This window comes from Podarcis tiliguerta (genome assembly GCF_965153285.1).
Source record: "Podarcis tiliguerta genome assembly, chromosome: 5".
NCBI classification, from domain to species: Eukaryota; Metazoa; Chordata; class Lepidosauria; order Squamata; family Lacertidae; genus Podarcis; species Podarcis tiliguerta.
In genome coordinates, this window is record NC_139538.1 from 95,470,815 (window position 1) to 95,476,814 (window position 6,000).

Below are 6,000 nucleotides of genomic sequence, written 5' to 3' on the forward strand. Positions count from 1 at the left end.
TTCTCATACATCCCAAAGTGTGGGAGAGAGTGTAGATCTTTCTGGGGAAAATATTTAAGTCTCTACGCTTCATATAAAATGTGGGAGAGTGATCACAGGACATATGAGTGATGCGTACTTCCACTTTGCATCAGTTCCAAGCTCTCAACAAACAAGTAACATGGCTGGCTTGGGCCATTTGCTATTCTCCTGCCACCCCAAGTTCATGTCACACCACTGGAAGACTCCCTGGTAGTCATTTCGAACTGCTTGATTCCATAATTGGCCCGACAGTGGCTCATCTTCAGTGATGGTCACCTCTGCTCTCCCATCTGTCTAGCTAGCTGTCTAGCTAACCATCTATATAAAAAGAAGTAATTTGATATGTTTGCCATTCAATCCTTGGCAACTGCTGCTGCTTGCCAGTTGTCATCAGAGAATGTAACGAAGCTTAATGATGCAAGGAACTTGTGCCATCAATTTAGAATGCATATCAGGTTTACTTGCAAATATAAAACATCAACAACAAAACACAGTTTCACCACCAGACTTTAAAGAGCGGCTCCATTAGCATAAACATTCCTGATTGATTCATCTCAAAATCAGCGTCTGAAGAATCAGTTTATAACCAAAGGAAATTGAATGGAGTGGTTCAATGCGCCCTAGAAGTTAGAGCTAAGTTACCTCATTTCATGTCATAAATACAGTCTCCTGGATTGGGGCTTTTAAGTGCTTGCGAACACTTTCTATTGTTTCTATACTCTTCTTCCTCTTCTCCTTCTCTGGCCTTCACCTTATTTACCATGCTAGTATTTAAATCTTACTGAATCTCATGACCTGCATCCTTCTGTATAACTGTAGCAGTGTTAGGTCTAACACTATGATATCACGGTCACTAATGAACAAAGCCAAATAGGGTTTGCCATTGCTAACAGGATTAACTGGCAGGGAGAGCAACTGAGCCTGGCGGCAGTGAGGACAAAGAAGAAGAGTGAGGACAAACAACAAGAATACACAGCACAATGAATATATTTGGAGGGGGGGCTGCTTTAGGAAAAAAATATTACAATTAATTCATGCAGCCATCCCATAATCCATCGATAGAAGGCCCATTGCAAGAGGGGAGAGGGGGGAATACACATTCAGTATTCATATTTCAAGAGGAGAAATAATCCTAGATTCTGTAAGTGCTTTAGTCATCTGATCTCCCCTTTCACAGGGAATTTGGGATCAAAACTAATCCTTGCTTAAAAAAAAAAAAAATCCCCCTAAAGGTTAGATTAAGAATCCATTTAGGGAGTAATTAATGCTGAGGGCATTAGAGAAATGCAGGGTCTTTTTAAGTGTATCAGCCAAGACCATTCCTATTAGAATATGGTGATCCATAGTTCATGCAAATCCCCCCCCCCCATTCAGCAACATATGATCCCTTTTCAAAACTAGAAAAGGAAATACTATGTATGCTGCAGCCTCAAGAACCTCACCCAAAATATATGATGAATTGGCAAGCAGGATTTGAACTATGAGCAACAGAAATAATTAGAGATTATTGTATTATGGTTGTAATATAAAAGAGTGAAGATAGACTGCAGCAATGAGATAGAATTAAAAACCTCACAGAAAATGGCCATGCCACCTCAAATATTTTATTGGGTGGGTGAAGACCCCTCAGCCCCCAGGCGTTGGCTCCTGTGATGGCTGTCTTGTCTGAAAGGTGGGTCTATCAATTGATATTAGCCAAATGATACTCCTATGTACAGAGACTGTATACCTCTGATTGATGAAGATAGTGGAAAATAAATAAATTTGTCCCTTGGAGGCAACGGATGATCATGTTTTGAAGCAGAATGCTGAACAGGGTAGATCTAGGATTGAAAATGAAATTGAAAATGCATTGAGATGGTCCCACCTTCATATGTTCATTTCCCACTAATACTTCCCACTGCCCCTGTTATGTACTGAAGTTCTCACCCTGGGCCACCCTGTAGATAGTTATGCAAATAAGGGATCGAAAGTGACGTTCAGTGATTGGGTACTTTTAGATAGTTGTTACAGTAACGTTGTACTGGAGCTCTATATAAGCCGGCTGACTGAACCCTTCAGTTCAGTTCTGTTCTGGCCTGTGAATAAACAAGAGCTGTTTGAAGAATCTCTGTGTCGTCTGATATGTTCACCCACAACTTAATAGCCCCAGTTACCCCCCAGTGCCAAGTCCCACTTTCCATGTGACATTACATTTGAACTTAAATGCACCATATAAATTGAGCTACACAACCTAGGGCCCACCAAAATGAACACATCCCACCATCAGCCTGTCAGGTCAGCTGCCCCACACAGCCTGTTTTGCAGCCCCAGGTAGACAGTGTTGTAAATAAAAATATGCTCTTTTCCCTTATGGGGTATCCAAGAGCCCATATAGAGTCCTTACATAGGTTCCCTATTGGTAGGAGAAAATAACAGAGGCCAACCAGAGAATATTGAGAAGCAAAGCAGCTAGTAAACTTGATCTTTATTGATCTGTTGCAACAGGGTACTCCCTTCACACGCAGGAGAGGAAGAGGACCCCCAAAATTGCCGTGCAAGGGCTTATAAAGACTTTTGAAATTCCCATTCTCTAGATCAAGACCACCCCCAGAAACATTATGCATACATCACAGAAGGGGTGTAACCTAAGACCACCCCTCAGATACATCCCAGAAATTTAAATGTTGTTTTTCTCCTGTCACAGTTTATCTCCCGTCTGGCAAGTTAGTTGATTGGATTTCCTGGGGAGCCTGGCCATTCTTTTGTAGTGGTAAAATACTTATTTCCAGGACCAGGTCACAGGCTCACACCTTATTCAAACAGACATATCCTCGAGACAGGATTTGTGAGGAAAGAGACAATGGGGAGGCTTTTCCAGTTTAATCTTGCAGAGAAAGGATTTGGTCAGTTTAGGAATCAAAATGGTTCCAGGTTGGTCTTCCTGTGTTGATCTATGTATGTGCAGTTATGAACATTACCATATATCTAATACCATAAAATTCCTATCACATTATCTCCTATCACAACAGCAATAACAGGAAGTTTATTGAGCCATTTGAGAGCCACAGTTATTCTAACTTGACAAGTGGGGGCCTGAGGCTTATAGATAAGGGCTTGTCCAAGTCAACACAATGAGTCCATGAGCAGAAGAACCTATGAATACATCTCCCAGGTATAAGTCTATCCATTAATTCCACTAAGTCATCAGTCCAATATGCAGCCGCTATTTCAAACAATATGTTCAGTTCAATAGAAAAACTTGCTGTAAGAAAATCAACAGCAGTTACTACTATGTAAACACAGCCTTAGCCATGTGTATTTATACGTGCATGTTACACCAAAGAGGGAGAGCATGATTAAAGAAAATGGTCAGATCCTGAGCTAGCCTTTCATGGAAACCTTATGTGGAAGAAAGAAAACAGGGCAGAATATCTTGATTTATTAATGGAAAACTTTACAAGAAAAAGAAAAGGACAAAACATCTGGCAGTGTTGATTTAGAGCCAAATTAGATGTGATGTTAAAAGGTGTCTTTGCATCTAAAATGTAGATTTTTCCTAAAATACATACTGCATCAGGTGACAATTAACAGGATCAAAGCAGGCATTAAGAAGAATGCAACCCTTTACTCTCCTGCAGATTGAAGCTAGTATTTGCATTTGGAGCAAATCCCCTTTGGTGCTAATGAGGAATTTCCCCTAAAAGCTCATACAAACTTCAGAAGAGGTATTTTCTTCAACAGCATTGGAGGGAAGAAAAGTTATATTCCCTCCGTCTTCTTGGATCTCATTCCTTGTTACCCCTCCCAGCTGATGCAATTTTGTTCTTACCCCCCCCCATCCCCCAATGCAAACATGCATGTCTAGTTTGACCTTTTTATAAAATTTAAAGGTGTACTTTGGATCAAAGACCTGGAGGAGTTTTTTTTAAAAAAGTAGAGGCCTGCTTTCTTCAATGATATTCCAGTTCCTTTCCTTGATCTGCTAGTTTTCATCTTTTTTTAAAAAAAGGTGTGTGTGTCTAATATGTATGTATTCTCCTGTATATATCTCCACACACACACACACACACACACACACACACACATATGTATATAGCCATATATATATCCCTAGCCTCTTCATTGACTTAGAGCAGGCTTCCTCAACCTCAGCCCTCCAGATGTTTTGAGACTACAATTCCCATCATCCCTGACCACTGGTCCTGCTAGCTAGGGATCATGGGAGTTGTAGGCCAAAAACATCTGGAGGGCCGAGGTTGAGGAAGCCTGACTTAGAGGTACGGAGAGATGTGCAAGCTATATAAAATTGTGCAGTAAAAAGTAAACCTGCTCCTAGCTTGTTCCCAGTATTCTGGTCAATGAACATAAACACACTGGAATGTTGCACTTTTGTTAGCATTATTTAACACATTGAAGAGCTCTGAATGCTTAACAATCCACTTTCATTTGGATGTTTGCCATTTCAAATTGATTTATGATGACCCGCTCTGCCACAGGTAGACTTAAGCCTCATTATCAGTCACACCCCCCCCCCAGGGTAACAATCAATATAAATGAATACATGCATGCATACATGTAATGCCACAACTTTTTTGGCCCAGACCTGTTTCAGAAACAGATTAAGCATCATTTGTCATTTAGAGTTTTGGAAAAGTACAAATTCCTGACTGGAAACTCCAGGATTTCTTCCTCGTTCATCTATAATTATTGTGCTTTGTTAATTCTGCACCAGTTGCGCACTATCTCTAGCACTGAAGGAAGCATTGCCTCTGGATTTAAGTCAGGGATCAGCAAACTTTTTCAGCAGGGGGCCGGTCCACTGTCCGTCAGACCTTGTGGGGGGCCGGATTATATTTTTTTGGTGGGGGGAATTAATGAATTTCTATGCCCCACAAATAACCCAGAGATGCATTTTAAATAAAAGCATACATTCTACTCATGTAAAAACATGCTGATTCCCGGACCGTCCACGGGCTGGATTGAGAAGGCAATTGGGCCACATCTGGCTCCCAGGCCTTAGTTTGCCTACACATGATTTCAGTGGAACATCTCTTCTGAAGAAAACCAGAAAAAAATGTTTTGGGAGGCAGGAATGAGTATAAAACACAATACCTGTTAGATGGGTGGTTGTTGCCGCTCATGGGTCTGAGGAGACAGGTAACGTAGCTCCAGTTGCTTGCCTGCTACTGATCTTCTTCATGTAGGGTGAGATGCATGCTCAGAAACTGCAGCTCTGGTTAGTTTCAGGTCCACCGAATGCCAGTTCTTTCATAGCCAGCTCTAGATGAAATATTCTGTAGTTATTTTTCACCTCATCAACCAAACAGTGGAAGGTTGAAATTTATCGAAAGCCACAAAACCTTTTGAGGCAGCTGGGATCCCACCTTTAGATTCAAAAGCAAGTGGGGATTTAGCAGCGCAGGTTTTACCTCATAGCACAGAGCAGTTGTGACAATCTGCTCTCCGTATACCAATCCGCATCTTTTTCTAGTCTACAAGGTCTCTGGCTGCTCCTTTTCTTAGGTTGCTTGAAAGGTTTATATTTAGCACATGGTCTTTTTGAACTCGACAGATACTTAAAGAGCCTTTTTCAAAGCATCAAAATTGTTGAATATAAATTCCCCTTCCTTGCGCAGAGCTGAACTGAGCTCTGTTGTGAATTATTTCTGTCCAGTGAGTGCTGAAAGCATTTGGGAATATTTTATTTGTCATGCTCTTCTTCCCCCTCCAGCCTTTCCTCATGAGAAGAACCAGCAAGATGGATGCTAATCCCACACTCTCCTGGTCTTCTGTGTTTTCACAATCAAGGCTAGTAACCCATTTTTGTCAAGTCCTAATAAAGGACTCCTCCAGAGTATATAACGAGTCTTTATTTCCCTTTGCAGTATGGACGGCTGCCAGTTGTTTGGTTTCTTGTATTCTTTGTGGTATTGTCTTTATTTAAATAGAAACTGGGTCGAAGAAGGCATTCAGTTCTGGGATATTTTTATGTCACGT

General features: G+C 41.1%; 1 protein-coding gene across 2 annotated transcripts in view; it reads right to left on the minus strand.

The window, feature by feature from the left end:
* The window catches only part of SHISAL1 (shisa like 1), a gene marked incomplete at its 3' end in the record, with an annotated part of 185,738 nt that extends 180,011 nt beyond the window's left edge, over window positions 1–5,727 (minus strand). Inside the window, exons 1-2 of one of the 2 annotated variants that reach the window (XM_083440961.1) lie at window positions 5,433–5,456; window positions 5,116–5,283 (exon numbers count right to left, since the gene is read on the minus strand). Of the gene's footprint in view, window positions 1–5,115 lie in introns of both variants that reach the window. The other variant, XM_083440964.1, reaches the window with a different exon arrangement.
* Between the last annotated feature and the right edge of the window lie 273 nt (window positions 5,728–6,000).